The 18,556-nt window shown below is 38.7% G+C and overlaps 1 pseudogene; it reads left to right on the forward strand.

Annotated features, from left to right (window-relative positions):
- Nucleotides 1–553: 553 nt before the first annotated feature.
- Nucleotides 554–6,269, forward strand: LOC119048388 (60S ribosomal protein L6-like; annotated as a pseudogene).
- The last annotated feature ends 12,287 nt before the right edge of the window (nucleotides 6,270–18,556 follow it).

The following is an 18,556-nucleotide window of genomic DNA, read 5'->3' on the forward strand; positions in this document are numbered from 1 at the left end:
GTTGCTGGTTCAATTTCCAGTCAGGGCACATGCCTGGGTTGCAGGCTAGGTCCCCAGTAGGGGGCACTTAAGAGGCAACCACACATGGATGTTTCTCTCCCTTTTTCTCTATCTTCCTCTCTCTCTCTAAAAAAAATTAAATAGAATCTAAAAAATTTTTTCAAAAAAGATGTTGTGGTTTGACATAGTAATTAGAAGATTAATGGACTGTAGAGAGAAATCATTAGGAATGATTTCTCATTTGGTACCTGAATATGGCTCATTTCAGTCATACGAAGTTTGAGGGAAGAGTGTATTCAAGTAGAATTTTTTCAGGGTTTTGTGAAGTTCTCAGTCATTATAGTGGGCCTATAGAAATAATTTTATGATGGAAACTTGTTAAGGCAGATGTGTTTTTAGCCAAACTGTCTCTAATGCAGAGAGCCTCTCTTCTGAATACTTGTTCTAAAGAGAGGTTAGTCCCTTTGAATTATGTCAAAGAAAGAGAGGAGAAATAGTTTGAAGGGAAATTTGATAGGAGTTTAAACCCTTCAATTGGCTCAAATATGAGAGAATGAAATCAAAGAGGCTAAATCAGGAGAAGGAACAGGTAGGTATATGTGGGAATTTGTGGTCTTAGAATACAGATACTTAGTTTTGTTTATATGTTATATATATGCTAATTCTTTGTGCATGCATTTTAAGGCCCCCTGGGTATGTTATTTCTCTACTGTATGTGAATCGTTGGCTTGTCTCCTGAATGGGGTAAGATTATGCTTTCAAGCGTAGTTAAAAATTTCCTTCCTAGCGCCAACCTTATTGAAAAAGAAAACAGAGATTTAATAGAGAATCTTGGGGCTAACTTCTGAATTGATTCAGGAGATTCAAAACCTCGTGCCTTCTAATAACTGGATTCTGAATGTCAGGCTAGTTCTTGGCAGTCCAGCAAAATAGATGATTGACAATTGATGAATTTTGATAATTTTGTTGACTGTTTTGGAAGGTATTGCCTATTTATAGAATGTATTGTTAGACATTGTGGCAATGAATCATCTTGTTAATTGTTTTGTGTAAACTCTCAGAGCATATAATTTATAAATATATATAATTTGCATCCTATGCCTATTTGCTTTTGAACAATAAATACTTTTTTGGTCACGTGGAACCTGAAGAACATACTATTCTATCACTGTAAGGCGGTTTCATTTTAAATTGAACTTTAAGCATATTTGATGAGTTTCTTTATCTTGTTTAATATCTTTGTGCTCTCAGATTTTTCAAAATCATTGCTTTTATTTGCACTGATATTTAAAACATTAAGATTCACTGCTGGCAAACTATAGACTACAGCCCATGGGTCAAATCCAACCAGCCACCTGTTCTCTAATAACATTTCATTGGAACACAGCCATGCTCATTCATTCTGTGTTGTGTTTGGCTGTTGTGTTTGGCTGTTTTCAGCATTCAATGGCACAGTTGAGTTGTTGCAACAAAGATTGTCTGGTCAACAAAACCTCTAATACTTACTGTCTGGGCTTTTACAAAATAATCTTTGCCTATTCCTTGGTCTAGAGTATTATGTTAGGAAGATTGTTGAGCTCTCAACTAATGTCAGAAGAAAAAAAATTAAGATTCAAAAGGAATTATATTAAAAAATCAGACCTTCTATTAGTTGCCACTGTAGACGGTTCTTTGAAAATATTGATAAAGCACAAATAACCTAATACTCTTAGTGTACCTAACTTCCCCAAGGTTAGATAATGGCCAATTCAAACACTGGCCTCTGTGTTTTATCTGGTGTGTTTCTTCTCTTCCGACACAATTAACATAGGTGAACTTGTAGAGTCACTTTTGTCTTCACTGATATTAAGGAACAGTGGTATAAGGATGAATCACAAGTGATTCATGATCCTTAAATATGTTTTCTGGGCCACACTGGGAACCAAAATTTTTTCTTTAAAATTAATTGAAAATGTTTAAAATCTACACACATACAGCCCTGGCTGGTGTGGCTCAGTGGACTGAGCACTGGTGTGGGAACAAAAAGGTCATCAGTTCAGTTCCCAGTCAGGGCACATGCCTGGGTTGTGAGCCAGGTCCTCACTAAATGTGAGAGGCAACCACACATTTTTGTTTCTCTCCCTTTTTTCTCTCTCTCTTTCCCTCTGTCCAAAAATAAATAAAATCTTTTTTTAAGAATCTGCATACATACATAATAATCTAGTTTTTGAAAATCTCTGAAAGTCAAAATAGCTAACAATACTTGCACACACTCTTGGTTCTAACCAAGTACTTGTATATTTGGTTAGAACTAACTAGTGGCCCTATCTCTGGTTTACTATATTCTCAAGTACTTTTCTACCCAACCTACTTCACTTATTTTTGTTCTGTTTGGCCATCAAGGTATCTCAATTTATGATCCTTGACATTGATAGCATAGAAACAAAAAAAAAATTAAGAACTACTAACTAATGTGTGGCCTGGGGTTTAGAGAAGAGTTTGAGAAGTTCTTTACCAAAGTTGAGCTCTTCTATTCTCAATGGTAAATTAGACTGATGATATTTTCAGGGCTCTGATTACTAGAATCATTTTTCACTGAGAAAAGAATAGGACTAAAGGATTCACAAAGCTTTTGTTATGTTTTGCTGTGTCTTAAGAGCCAAAGTGGAAAAATTGCAGGTGGGTTTGGGATGTGCTAACAGCCCAGAAAATTAAGGCCAAAAGCTCCTTGTTGGGTTCCAAGCAGTTTCCCATAGTGCCCTGCCACTACGGGGAGTGTGTTTAAGTGAGGTCAGTGGGCTGCTGTCTAGAGTGTGCTCCCTGAGTGACTTAATTCTACCCCAGTTGGCATTCCCAGATGAAAAGAGCAGAGGTGCTTGAAAAGCATTTCGGGATGTATCCTCTGAAGCCCATTCAACAGAAAAGGCGTGGTACCATTTTTTCATGGGTTACTGACTTCTGGTGATAAACTGTTTTTCACATATTATGCAGCTTGGTTCACCTCTTGAAATCTGGAAATACTCTTTTTTTTACAGAAAGAAGGAAAAGGCAGAAGTGTGGAGGTTGGGAACATACACGATCATTTGATTTGTTCAGACACTTCTCCCGAAAGGGCAGTACACGTGCTTAACTTTTTATGTTTGTGTGACTCCATTCTCTGGATCCCCCTTCACACGTAATTCCACTCCATCCGGCTGAAGCCAGGTGGTGCTGCTGGGAGTGATGTTGCTGCTTCCAACAAGAGGATTTGGCTCCTGTCTGTGTGGTGCTGTCAGATGTTTTACCTTCCAGAGGAGGGGATTATACGGATCAGGCACTGTGCCAACATTTAGTCTGTGTTGTTTGCATTAGGAAATACATTTCAAACTTTGGATCTCCATTTGAATGTAAGATAGATACCTAAATGAACACTTTTCTTTTATGGCGTCCTTCTTTGTTCTGATTGTCCTTCTTGTGCCCCCAAAATTCCCCAAGAAAATATAACATGGAGAAGAAAAAATAAAATATGTGCATCAGAATTATGCCTTAAAACAAAGAGTGTTGGATTCTGTATGTATCTTTTTTTTTCCAATGATGTTAGTATGGTACTTCGGCTTGTAATTAGAAACATACGCTCAGTGTCACCTTCATTGCCTCTGCATTTTAATTTGAGGGTTACCTTTCTGAACTCTCTTTGTTGGAATTCTGCCAAATGTCCATCCTTGAGACCACAACTGGCATTTCCATCTCTTTCATATCATTTCTCTGGTGTAGGCCCTCATGTGTTTGGTACCTACCATTTTCCCTTGGTATATAGCTTCTCCTGAGCACATGGAAGAAAATGTACCCTATAAGGCAGTCTCTTGCCCTCTATTCATAGGCACTCTTAATCTATGAACTAAAAAGTTTAATTATTAGAATATGGTATTAGCAAACATTGGATTTATAGCCTTCATAAGGCTGTTGATGGACTCGTACTTTCCCAGTTGTATGCATGTTAACCTAGATTAATCCTAGTTTCCAGGATGAGGGCAAGAAAATGTTATAATGTCACTCCTTCCCTTTTATTTCTGCTTAGAAGGGATCTGTTACCATTTTCTATCTACCCTTACATCATCACATATCCTCTTGGATTTGACTTTGTCTCAGAGGGATAACTTTTGAAGGCCTTCTAATTCATTCTATGTTTTAGTTTACCAGGGATTAGCCAACTATGGCCCTTGGGCTAAATCTGACTCACCTCCCGTTTTAGTAAACAAAGTTTTATTGAAACATATCACACTCATTTGTTTATATATCAACTCTTGCTGCTTTTCCTCTATCTCAGCTGAGTAGACTACTATAGCAGAATTACTACAGACTAAACGAATGAAGCCTAAAATATTTACTTGCAAAGTAATTTGCCAAATGCTGAATTATGCATTCGCTTAAGATACATTTGTTAAGTGTGTAAAATTTTACTATGTGCTGGATATATAGGTTCTAAGTATAGAGGATATAATACTTTCTCTCAAAGCACTAACAGTCTCGTGGGAGAGACAGACAGTTCAGCAATAGCTTAACCACAGAATAAATGCTCCAAAAGTGAATTTAGTAGCCAATGAGTTTAGAATAAGGAACACAAGACTGTGCTGGATGGCTGGAAGAGGTGGTTTACAAGAGGGCTTCATGAAGAGGCAATCTTTGAATAAGAGATCTTATCCAGGTAGAGGATGGGAGCTCCAGGCTACATTTCTTGCTGGAGAAGAAACATGAGCAAAGTCACAGATGAAGTTGAGACTAGGACTGCTTTGGGAAATAGTACAGTCTGAAGCCAAAATTCTGAAGGACTGTTGCCAGCTAAAAAGCTTGTACTATATGGAGCTGTTAGAGTTTTTAAAATGGTGCAGTGGAGAACAGAGGAAGGGGAGGAAAAGCTAGAAGCTGATTTATCTTACTCATGTAGTTACTTATGGAAATTCTCTTCATATCCAACTTTCTCTTCTGTAGCTTGGATACTGTCTTATCTATTTGCTTGAAAAACTATTTTTTTTGGAAAAAGCAGGGGAGGAAAGCTTTCAGTCAGGTGAAATCATTGTTATCCCACTTCAAATTGGTATTTGGGGGAGGGGTCTTCTTTTGGGAGGTTTTAGGTTGCTTTTTGTATTTTTTTGTTTCAAGAAGAGGGCAAGTATCACTTTCTGTTTACCCCCGTAAGAACCTGTGCATGGTGGAGAATCCTAACAATTCTCCTTAATTATTACAAGGCACAAGAAGACTATTCACTGAAAGTATTAGTTCAGATGGCAGGAATGCTTACATTCATTGCCTGTTCCCTAGTGTCCATCAGAGCTTTTTGACATTTGAAATGAACTGTTTTTCCCATGGCAGTAGGAATTAAGCAAAATAAATGAAAATAATTTTTTTTTTTGCCATGAAAACTCCTCTGACTTTGTTAAATTTAAATATATTATTAAAACTTTTCCTATCTTTCAAGATGGCACATGAAAAACTGAGGTGCCAGATACTAAGGAGAAGAAATCAGAAGCCAAAGGCTGATGCTGGTGGAAGGTTAAGAAGGGGAACCTCAAGGCCAAGACACCTAAGAAGGGGAAGCCCCATTGTGGCCGAAACCCTGTACTATTCAGAGGAATTGACAGATACTCTTGGTCAATGATGTAATCCCAAAAGGCCCAGTACAAGACGAAGTATTCAGCAGCTAAATCCAGGATTGAAAAGAGAAAGGAGCACTTTCTTGCTACTCTTACAAAACCAGTCAGTGGCAGTGACAAGAATGATGGTACCCAAGTGGTTAAACTTTGCAAAGTTCCTAGATATTATCCTACTGAAGATGTGCCTCAAAGCCAGTTGAACCATTACAAGAAACCCTCCAGCCAGCAGCATGTCAGAGAACCGTGGGCCAGAATCACTCCTGGGACCACTCTGGTCATCCTCACTGGGAACTACCGAGCCAAGAGGGTGGTTTTCCTCAAGTAGCTGAGCAGTGTCTTGCTACTTGTGACTGGACCTCTGTCCCTTCATTGAGGTCTCTGCACAGAACACACCAGAAATTTGTTGTTTCCACCTCCACCAAAATTGGTACCAGTGGTGTGGAAATCCCCAAACATCTTACTTCAAGAAGCTGCACAAGCCAAGACACCAGGAGGGTGAGAATTTTGACACAGAAAGAGAAATACAAGGTTACAGAGCAGCACAAAGTTGATCAGAAAACAGTGGACTTGCAAATGCTGCTAAAAAATAAAACTTACCTTGCTGCTTCTGCTCTGTTTGCTTTCACACATGGGCTTTATTATCACAAAATTGTGTTCTGAATTTCTTACAAAGAGCCTAATTAAATAACTGATCTGTTAAAAATAAAAATAACACAGATTATTAATAAGTAGATAACGCTAATGAAGATTAGTCAATTTATTTTTCTTGATCAGAAATGATGTTTTTAAACTTCTCACTGTGGCATTTATCGTTGCTCAACTTCAAATCCCTCTTTGAAGTCGTAAAGAAAAATGTTCCTCTCACACATCAAAGCTCAGAAATAGTCTTCCAAATCCCTGATCAATTAGGTTACCCAAAGGGTGACAATAACTAGCATTTACAAAACCTTTTGGAATGGAAAGTGCCTTTAACATACCAGATTATCTCATTCTACCTTTAAAACCTTGTGAGATGGATGCTCCCATGACCATCTCACAAGCTGAAAATGGAAGTTTCGTGACGTTAACTGGAGGGGGCAGAGTTCACCATCAACATGCTGACTTCAGCGTCTGTGATTTTTAGAGTCTTCTGAACTGATTTCCCCCCCTGCTGAAGTAATGCACAGATGTAACCAACAGGGTCAGAAACGATGGCTCCGTGTCATTAGAATCAGTCCAACAGGAAGGGTAGGTTTCTCAGATGAAGCCCTATTGCGCGCCTGTGCTCCTCCGCTCCCTCAGGCAGAATTTTAACTCTTTCAGGCTACAGTGAACTTCGCAGGCCAAACGGTCCACATCAGAGAGCTCACAGTTTCTAAACCAAGGCCAGCATTCAAACTCACATAATCTGTCCTGTCCCGCCTTCCTTTCTCCCCCTCTTCCCCAAACCTCTTTTTTATTGTTGTTGCTTTTAAATGTTGGGCTCTCTCTCTCTATACTTGCCCCATCTTGGACATCTTGGGTATTTCATTACTTAAATGACCTCTGTAGCCTTGCTTTATCAATTCAGCAATTGCAATTAATCTGAGTAACATTTCTGAGCACCTCTGATGTGTTAAAGACTCTGCAAAGTATCCCAGATAGTGTAAAAGGGTAGGCTTCTAATAGACTCTCGATATTTAGAAAATTTGCATCTTAGCTGCTATTCTTGGTCCTGGACTCTCTTGGTCTGTTGTGCCCACATCCCCATGCAATAGGGTGGGGAGGATGCCCTTGGAAAGACTTGATGAAGGCTTCGTGCTCATAGCTACCATTTAAGCAGGGCTTTTCAGGTGGTATATGGGTCAAATGTCTAAATAAACCTTGGAAATGATCTTCTAATGAGCATTCTTTGGCTTTACTGAAGGAGAACATGGTTGTGTGGAAGAGATTCAAATGAAAATACTCTCTGTCTTTTCTCTTTGGTTCTTCCCTCCTGATGGCTAGCTCAGGGGTTTTTTTAGGTGCTCCATTATACAGTAATGTTAATCTGTGCATTACATTATTCAAGTCTTGGAAAAATAAGAAAAAATGTTTTAAATTCTTTTTTCAGGAGATTATGGCGGTGACAATGACACTTTGAAAAGAAAGTAATTGCTTGGCAAAATAAAGTTTTGTAGTCTTTTGTAGGTTCATTACACTTTTTGGACACTTTTCCTGGCCCATGAAACACCACCATCTGGACACTGCTCTTGCAGCTTGCCAAGGTTTAGACTCACTGAATTGGACAATTGTTTGGACCCTCGAGTCCAGGGCCTAGACAGAGGATATAATGACCATTTTCTTCTTTGCACACTTGAGTCCATTACTTTCCGAAGCATGACTGTATTATTGTGAAGGATTCCATGAGTGGCGTAAGGAATGTTGTGGATTGAGATGCCAGGTGATGCCATTTACACCATAGTCGAGTTTAGGTCTATGCACTTGGCATTTGTGGAGTTGTCCAGTGCTGTGCAGTGCCCAGCTTTCCCAGCCTTAGTGGCAGTTTTGACATTGTTTGGGTCACTGGGGCCATAATGTGACTTCCATTTCCCCCATAATTAGCTGCTTCTTGCCACAGGCTTTGTTCATTCCCACCTTGTACATACTGATGTCTCCCAGGGTCAACTTATTCCTACAACTCATTGAGAATCCAGTGTTTGTTCTTCATTAAAAGTAGACCTGAGGCTTTACGGCCAAGAAGAGGAGATACCAAACTGCAGTGCTGTATGTGATAATCACACAGTGTATTTCATAACAATGCTTAAAGGAGGCAGAATTAAGAGTGAAGAGAACTTGGCCTGAGAATTGCTAACTGTGTGTGATCTTGTGCTCGATACTTAACTTCTTTAGAGTTCATTTACTCATATGCAGAATGGAGATAATAAAGTATACTTTGTACTTGTTTTTCTTTGGGTAAAAAATTAATAGAGATAATGGATGTAGAACGTTTGAAGCAGAGTCTAGAACATATAATCAGCACACTAGCTGCCTTCAACATGAGAGTTATCTTCTCATTATCCTTTTCATCTTGTTGTTGGAGCTCTGTTGTTGATACATCAAGGCCCATTGTGTCTTGGTAGATGGACTCTGTAGTCACTTGTAGTGACCCTCTCTGTACCTGGTAGTTTCCTTTTCTCTGAAGCTCACTTTATCTGGTATTAGTGTAGCTATGCAGCTTTCTTTTAATTGGTGTTTCTATGATTAGGTTATGTATACATATGTTATATATGTATATATACATATATATTTGCTATAATATTATATATATCTTTGCCACTATATTATATACATATATCTTTGATAATATATTATTATATTTAAAATGGGTTTCTTATAGATAGCATATAGTTGGACAATTAAGAAGCTTATTCTATTGATTTTTGTTTTAATTGATATAGGTAAACCCTTTATATTTCATGTAATTTTTGATATGTTAAGTTAAAGTCATCTGTTATGTATTTGTTTTTTTTGTTGTTCTCTTTGTTTTATGTTTTTTTCTTCTGTTTTCTACCTTGCTTGGGGTTACTTGAGTATATTTTGTGTTACATTTTACTTTATTTGCAGTTTTTAAAAATTATGCATCTTTGCAGAATTTTTTTGATTTACATAATTTTATTGAAGAAAAATAAATCAATTAATAGCAAAGCTATTAGTTGATCACTCATTTGTTGACAACTTGCATCATTTATTCAGTGTTATATTAAACTGAATATATTGGAAGATAAATGAACTAATAGCTCCAAGCCTCCTAATAATTTAACTAAAAGTTGCAAAATGTTTGAGAGCCTATTTTGAAACACAAAGAGCACTTGACTTCCAATTTTCATTCTCTGTAGAACAAGAGCAGGTCATTTCTTTACTGACATGCATAAAATACAACACATTTTCTGTTCTGTTGATACTGTAAATTCAACACCTATTCTCCAGCCACATCAGTTATCAGCATAAAGTGTATTATGTAACCTCAGATCTCTGACAGTAGAAGGCTTAATCCAAGATGGATGCTGCTAGAATAATGTTGCTTCCTTTGATGCAACAACTGGCCATCCATCTCCCTCCCCTTCAGATGACTTCTTCAGCCTGTAAGAACAGTGAGGAATGGTTTTAGTCTCGTAACCAAGGTAGAGAAAAGACATTGGCCCCATAATACACATGCTCCATTAAAAAAATTCTAAATATTGGGCAACTGTTCTTTTGTAACTACTTTACAGTTTCTAAAAACAGTTATTGCCCTGACCTGTGTGGCTCAGTTGATTAAGTGCTATCCCTCAAAGTAAAAGGTAGCTGACCAGGGACTGGACTGGCTACGAGAGGCAGCTGACTGATGTTTCTCTCTCACATCAATATTTCTCACCTTCTCTTTCTCCCTCCCTCACCCTCTATCTAAAAGTAAGTAAGTAAATAAATAAATAAAGTCTTAAAAAATAAAAACAATTATTCAAAGATGGAAGAACTTAAGTCTTCTCTGATGAGCATGTGAATATATGAAGGGAGGTAAACAAAAAATAAAGTTATAAAAGATGAGATCTGACCAGCCAGGTAAGAAAATTAAAAAAAGGAACAGTAACTTAGAGTTTATTCCAGCTATGGTTCAGGTTATTCGGACTCAAAGGCAGCATCACCTAGCATGCTTCTGAGCGCATTCCTGAGATGTTCTGTTGTTCTTACCTCTGGCACTGGAGGTCATCTGGGTTTGGATTGCACAGCAGTGAACAAGTGGATAAAAGAAGTTCAGAAAGCATTAAAGCAGGAGATCACTGAGATTTGAGAATAGCAAGACAAACTCTGTCGTTGCGGTGCATATTTGGATGATAAGTTCTTGTAAATGCAGCTTTGGGTGGTTTTACGGGGCAGTGTGTAGGGAAGTGAATTGTCAAAGAGAATATGCTGCCTTGGTGTGGGCTGTCATTAGGCCCGATAAGCAGGGCTTACCAATGAAACACTAGGATTTTTGAAAATAGTTTTTCAGAGGGCTTGCTCTAGAGATGACCTTATATTCTCTTCTAAAGACATACTAATTTGTATGCCTGAAGTTCAAGTCAAGAAATTCTAAATCTGCTTTGCATTGCCCTGCCCTCCCACTGAGTTACCAGGAGAAAAGAATAAATATTACTGAGACTGCTAAGTCTTCTTGCAGTAACTGTAAATTGAATATGTCTTTTAAATTATAAAAATAAATGTTGTTAAAAATTGGAATTACCACTATCTGCCATTACCCCCCCTTTTTTTAAAAGATTTTATTTATTTATCTCTAGAGGGGAAGGGAAGGAGAGAGGGAGAGAAACATCAATGTATGGTTGCCCTTCATGCGTCCCCTGCTGGGAACTGGCCTGCAGGGAACCTGCCTGCAACCTCAGCATGTGCCCCGACTGGGAATCGAACTGCGACTGTCTGGTTCGCAGGCCCGCACTCAATCCACTGAGCCACACCAGCCAGGGCGCCATTACCCTTTTTACGTGCTTTATTTTTACTGTTGATCTACACATGCAGTTATATAGTCTTCTTATTACCTTAATAAAATCTATTATTTGATTAATTTTCAGTGCTCCGGAGCCTGAGCACGGTGGGTTTATTGACCAAATTTTAGAACCGATGGAAACAGAATTTGTTTTCCCTGAATAATCTGTTTAGAGTCAGAAGAAACTTCTGAACTGTGTTATAATTATTTCTCTGATTTTTTAAACATTGCCACCTACTTATGTCTTCCTAAACAAATAGTTCTGTTTTGCATGATTTTGAACTTTGTGTAAGTGCAAACATACATTTATATTCTTTTGTATTTTGCTGCTTTTGCTTAATATTATGGTTGTAAAACTCATTCACGGGGTTTTGAGAAGCTTTAAGTTAACAGGTAAATTATATGGAATCTAGCAGAAAAATTGGAAGAAAACTTGAGCAGAGATTTCAAAAAGGAAGAAACTTACATGGCCAGAATGATATTAAAAAGTGCACAGCCTCATTAGCAATGAGGAACACTCAAATCAACAACCACTAAATAGTCCTAATATTCATCTGCCAGATTTGAAAAAGATGAAAACTTTCACAACACTTTGTGTTGATGAGGATGAAAAACAGCAAGAATTTTCAAACACTGCAGGTGGGAGCAAAATTTATACTATGACCATTTTTGAAAACCCTCTGGCACCATGGTGGGCAAGACCCCAGTGTTCCATTCTTATCTATATGGTATGGACTCCACGACACAAGTGAATTAGGACTCTTGTAAAGAATGTTTATAGCAAGATTATTCACGGTTGCCCCAAACTAGAAGGGGCTGGAGAAGTCAATTATCGTAGATTCATAAAATAGAGCGTTACATGCACAGCGACATTCACTTTGTATTTTGGTGAATCAACTTTGTCTCTTACCCATCTCATTAGTTTTTGACTATGTCTAGTAACATTTTGGGGGTTTCCTAAACTATCACATTTATAGAAATATCCCTTTTTGCATATTAGCATAAATATGGCAAATTGTCACATTTATTTAAGGGGGAAAAAAGGGGAGGGATTTGGAGGAACAAGTATGAAGGACACAGGGACAATAACTGGGGGGGGTGGAAATGGGAGGGGGGGAGCACAGGGCGGGGTGGGCTGGGATGGGAGAAATAGACAGAAAACTGTACTTGAAAAATAACTAAATAAAATTTTAAAAAATCTAAATGGCATGTGGCATTTTTTTAAGCTCAAAGAACAAAACAAAGTTGCAATGAGCACTGCTCTCAACAGGCCTGCCCAGTGCAGTCATACCTCTCACACAGCACAGTCTCTGACTTGCAAAAAAGGCTCCTTGGGAAATTCCAGAAAACTGAATAGCAGCCCAGATCAAGGTGGAAGGGAGAATGCAACCAAAAGGGAAAGTGATGTTTGGTGTTTATTTGGAGAATCTGCATATACCTGGGAACAATTTGAAAATGAATAGTTTTTCAAAAATTTGTGACTGGGCATAAAAGCTGGTGAATGAATTTTGCAATCTTACGGTCTCTTTCTTTTTTTAATCCATGAAAAATTATGGAGGAATGGGAAAAAGGTAAGGTAAGGGCTCCATACCCATGACCACAAAGTTCTTGTGGAACCCTAAGCATTCTACATGTAGTTTAGCTGTACAAGATTTCATTCAAAGCTTTTGAAAAGTAATCTGATCTTAAACCACAGCTCCCTTTAGCATCGGTTTATAACTGCTCAAACAGCAGTTTGTGTTCTGAGGGATGATTTTATGTAACCAGGCACTGCAGGTCTGGCGAAGCTTTGACACAGTGCCTCTTTAAGTCCATTCTAACTTACCAGCAGTGGGATAGCAATAGCAGCCGTTCACTCACCTGCTTTTGATAGCGTTTGCTACGTTTTCCAGGCATAAATGCCAGGCTTAAATGGCAGCATACCAGGATTGCATGTACATTGGAGACTTTCAATTATATTTCCAAGGGAGAATTTGGCATTCAAACTCAAGCTTCCTTTTGCCTCCAGGTATGAAATCACTGCAGTGCAGAATAAATGTGTCAAGATGTCTGCTGGAGGGGAGGAAACTCAGACTATTAAATGAAGATTCATAGAAATGTCTAGTAGGACACACCCCAAAGGCTGTCTGCCTAGTTTTACTTCTCCTACTTTGGTTGATCCAAGATCCACCCCACAGCCTGCTGGACTGAGGTGTCTGTAGGTAATCCAGCTTCATTTAGTATTCTCCTTCTGGAATGGAGAGTTTAACATCAATTTACCAAGTGTGATCCTGATCACTGTGGATAAGCCTCCTGCCATCTGGACCGAGGTTACATAAATTCTGAATGCTTGGCTGTATTGCATTAGCAGCCAGCATGCCCTGGTCAGCCACTGGGTCTTTAGTTTTCCCGTCTGTAAAATGAAAGAATTAGACTAAATGGCTCTTACATCTAGATTGATTAACTTTGACCTGAGCTTGTCTTTTGACATGATGCCCTTTACCTTGTGCCTTGCCAAGATTTTTGCATTCAGGCTGGAAACTGTCAGCTTAGCAAAATATCCTTAAGAGCAAACATGTACTTTAATATTCAGCCTATTCCTGGTGAAGCATCGTCATTTTCTGAGGATCTAGCAAGGCTTGTTCTAGAGCCTGTCCTGAATATTGACAAAGACAGCTAACATGGAAAATTATTAACAATGTTACTTTATAATAATGTTAAGATCAAGTGTCCTTAACTTTAGGCCCGTGGACTCCACGAACATGTGTATATGTGTGTGCATGCATCCTCAGTTTCCTTCGGAAAAGGAAAGGGTTCAGTGCTTTCTTTTTTTTATTGTTCAATTACGGCTGTCCCCATTTTTCCCTACCACTCTCCCATGCTCCCCCCACCCCCTACCTCCCATATTTAACCCTCCTGCCTTGTCTTTGTCCATTGGTCTTTGACATGTTCCTTAACTTCACCCTTCACCTTCTTTTCCCCATTATCCTCCTCTCCCCCACCTTTCTGGTCACTGCCAGTTTGTTCTTTATTTCCATGTTTCTGGTTCTTTTTGCTCACTTGTTAGTTTTGTTGATTAGTTGCCACTTACAGGTGAGATCATATGGTATTTGTCTTTCACTGCCTGGCTTATTGCACTTAGCCTAATACTCTCAAGTTCCATCCATGATGTCTCAAAGGGTAGGAGCTCCTTTCTTTCTGCTGTGTAGTATTCCATTGAGTAAGTGCACCATAGTTTTTTGATCCACTCATTTACTGATGGGCACTTAAGTTGTTCCCAACAATGCTTTCATCAGTTTCTTTACTCAGAGATTTGAGAACCTCTGATTTGAGGTATGAGTTCCTTGCATATTAAGAAAAAGCACACATTCAGGAAAAATCTGGCCAGTGCAGTTAGACATCGAACATAATGGCTATATGTGGTAAGCAAACATCTTCCTTTTTTTCTTCTGAAACTTCGACATATGAACTTTAATGCAGGACATCACAAGCAAACACCCCCACGATTGCCCCTATTTGCCACCAGTGTTGGTTTCTATCTCCATTCCTCTCCCTGTCTTCCTCACATCCTTCTTCCTCTTCCTCACCAGTTCCTTAATTTTCTTTCTCCTCTTCCTCCCCTTTCAGTCTTCTCCCCTTATAAACTAAGAGATCTTTATTGTCAAATAAGTTTAGGACAGAAATTATACCTTCTTTACAATTGTATTCTCAGCTTCCAGGACAATTTCTGACATATGGTAGCTATTCAAAAAAAGGTAGTTTTTTTTTTGCATAAACATATGAGTGAAGCATCCAGAATTGCTATTGTTCTTATTCAATTATAAGACAGTCAGGTTGGATCTAGGGAAGTGTGTGAACATATTGTTCAGGAAGAGTTCTGGGTCATCTGTGGATAAGAGAAGATTCCCTGAGAGCAAAGCATCTTCTCATGTATGAGCAAGACCCCAGGGTTTTGAGATGTTTGTTGTGGTAGCCAGTTTTCAAGATGACCTCCAGTTGATTTCTGCCTGGTATCCACACCCTCTCGTAGTCTCCTCCACATTGTACCTGGGTTGGTCTCTTAGATCAATAGCATATGGTAGAAATGACAGCATGTCTCTTCTACGACTAAGTTATAAAAAATACAGTTTCTCTCTGGTGATTTTTCACTCTCCCCCCCTGATCGCCGCTTGCTGTGGTAAAAGCCCCAGAGAGAACCCCATGAGGAACCAGTGCATCATCTTAACAGCCACACGAACGAGCTAGGATTCTCCAGACCCAGTCAAGCCTTACAAGATGCAGTTGGAACCTGAGAGACTCTGAGCTGAAATCACCCAACTAAGCCTTTCCTAGATTATTGACAGCCAGAAACCGTACATTATGAAGATGAGTTGTTCTAAAGTGCTAAGTTTGGCATAGTCTGTTATGTAACAACATATAACTAATACAGTTGTTGGATGGCACCTTTGGGTGGCGTTAGACAGAGTTAGTGAGCATAAGTTTTTACTTTTTGTTTTGCTAATTAGTACACAGGTTGGGACAGACTTAGCTCTGGCAGTTAGGTTATGACCTTGGAGAAATAACTTTCCTTCTTGGAATTCCTTTTTATCATACGTATAGTGAAGAAATTGACATTCTAGCACTGTATAATTTCTCTGTAGAGAACTGAGCAAGTTCTATAACTCCTAATGAGGCCAGAGTCAAATCGTTCCTAAGGAGAACATTTCTTTTCCTCTAATTAACCACAGGCACATTACCTTACCCACTAACGTAAAACCTACTTATTTATAATCGAAGGATATTAAGCTCCTCAAAGGCAGGACTATCCGGTGCACTCCTATAGCTGCTCTTCTAGTCCAGTAATCAATGTAGGCGCTATTTAGTAGTTAAATGTTGGAAACCTGAACTGCTGGAGAAGAGTAGCGTCAGCCCTCCTGGGTAGGATATCCATTGATATTGACTCTGAATCCTAAGGCTGGGTGAATGTGCTTTGAGAACTACCCTTGAGAGTCCAATACATTTTGCTGGCATTTTTGACAGGCAGAATCATCCTGGTTAGAACAAGGGGTGAACGGTAGAAGAAGGGGAAGAAAAGGGAAATTAAAACTGGGTTGATTACATCCTTTTGTGAGTTTGAGTGGCTTGATTCTTTATTCTATTTATCTCTATGTTTTTTGTCTTTATCTGTGTCTGAGTTTATATCTATTTATGGTCATCTCCTCTATCTCTAGATATCCTTACTATTGTGATCAATGTAATTATTGTGGGGGATTTCCTCTAATCTTTAGCAGGCAATCTTCATTACACAGATATCTGTTCCTTTGCTACATTTTAGGAAACTTTTCCACAGTGAAGCATTTATCTACTTACATATAAACAAATCAAAATGAACATAACTAGCAACATCATTTTTTTAAACTTGGAAAGCCTTATCAATAAATGATATTGTTGTCATGGAGGGTGTGTAGTGTAGATGCATTTTCTGCCAGCTATACATTAGACTCTCACAAGGGCAAGGGAAATTGAAACTGTCTTTCTAATGGATCATAAATCTTGGAAATGATTTGAATTCATGGATTAAATGTCAACTTCGAAAGCATTTGCTGATTTATTTTGGATCTTAAGAGAAAGAACATTTCTCTGACAAATCAAATTAGTGCATTTTCATATTCTGCATTGTAGTTTTCCAGAATAGTATTCTGCAAAGAAATAATAAGATAATACAGATAGTTTTTCTTATTAGAAGATTTTTACTATTATTAGGCTTCTCTCTTATAATTAGAAAATTCTTAAAGATTATGAATAGGAAGGTAAGTGTTGTGCTAAAATGTAGATTATGATTAAAAGTAGTGGATTGCACAGCAGAAATACCAAATGTTATTCGTGTTAGTCAATAAATGGCTGACTCAGCTGTATCAATGTGACTGGGTTAAAATCCAAATTCCTGTGTAATTTATTTCACATTTGTCCCCTCTACTCATACCATGCTTAAGAAAAAAAAAAAGGAGAAAATGGTGAATCCTTTCCTGACTTAGAATAATTTTGGCAACTTAAACATGTCTCTCCTTGCCTAAGCCCAAATTAAGAACATTCTGTAAAAGCAAGCAGCTTCCCTTTTTATCTGGGGGACTGTTCCAAGAACTGCCTCCCATCCTTTAATTAGAAACCTTGAGCTCAGAAAGAGTCCCCAGTCTATGTTCTGTTGCTTCACATATTTCTGCCGTCTCTTCCCTGAGCCTCTGCAGACTGACAGCATTTTCTGACTGGTAGAAATCTTTCCCAGGGAGGTCCTTTGGATTTCACCCTCCTTGACTCCTGTCTGGCATTCCCAGGAAAAGTGATGGGCTCTCAATGCTTGACACCAAGGCACTTCTGTCCAAGCCAGAACCCAGTGCTTCTCTCTTCAGCTTAGATTAAAGGTTGAGCGGCTGTGGTTTGTTCCATGGCCTAATGGCCATGGTGTCATTTTAAGGGAGACTTAGGGCATGACACCCATTTTCTCAGTAGCTGAAATTTCAGTGACAGTCCAAGTCTTTGTGATTACATATTGTCAAGGCCGTTAGTTTTTATAACATAGTCTTAGGCTCATGAAGTTAGATGCTCTGTAGGGTTTTAAAGAGTTAGATTGTGTCTAAAATTGGTTGTAAAATACCACATTGAACTATATGATACTTGGCCCTTTATAATAAGCCATCTTCAGTAGAATTCTCTAGTACCAATGCCCCTAGAGGGAGTGGTTTTTGTGGCTCTTCCTGTCTTCGTTTTCCAGTGTATTTTAACTTTCATATATATGATCCCTTGGTTTAATTCTTCTATCTGCCTCTTCATAGAGGGGGCATGATACTGATCTCCATCTTCATCAATCCAGAATGACATAGCCAAGCCAGGCTTATAATCATTGGCTTGCAATTGGGTTATATATTTTATTAACCTTGATACCTGCATTCATTCCTAGATCTTTAGGAAATTGTCTGCATTCTCTGCTTGGTTTGCTAAATATCCTATGTGCCCGCATTGTCATACTATCTCTCTGTTGTTTGACATTTTATCAAGGAGACTCTATTACCTAGCATTTATCCTCCACCGTGGTGCAAGCTGACTGCTTTTCAAATTATTTCTTGCGTCTAGATTCTTCTTCCTCAGTGTTTCTTCACCCCTACCACTGCTGCCTTCACTCATTTAAAACTTGTTTTTGAGCACCTACTACATCCCAGGCACCATTCTAGGTCTGGGACTAGAGCAGTGGACTAAACAGATGAAACCACCTGCCCTTACGGAACTTGCATTTCGCTGGCAGCAGTGACTCTTTCCACCCTGTCAATAGAACCCCTGCTCCTGTGCCTTTTCCCTGTTGCTTGTAACCGAAGTGTTTTAGCCCATGAGACTCTTTCTCTTCCACAAAAGACACCAAGTGCTGGTTCCTCTGTCTGACACCAGATGCAGGGGACATGTTTCTGGTGTCTCACTTTATCAATTTGAAGCACACTTTCTTGATAGAAACATTAGGATAAGATGAGAAATGATAGTGAGC

The sequence above is a fragment of the Artibeus jamaicensis genome, unplaced genomic scaffold, assembly GCF_021234435.1.
Source record: "Artibeus jamaicensis isolate MK-2021 breed Jamaican fruit bat unplaced genomic scaffold, CSHL_Jam_final contig_519, whole genome shotgun sequence".
Taxonomy (NCBI): Eukaryota; Metazoa; Chordata; class Mammalia; order Chiroptera; family Phyllostomidae; genus Artibeus; species Artibeus jamaicensis.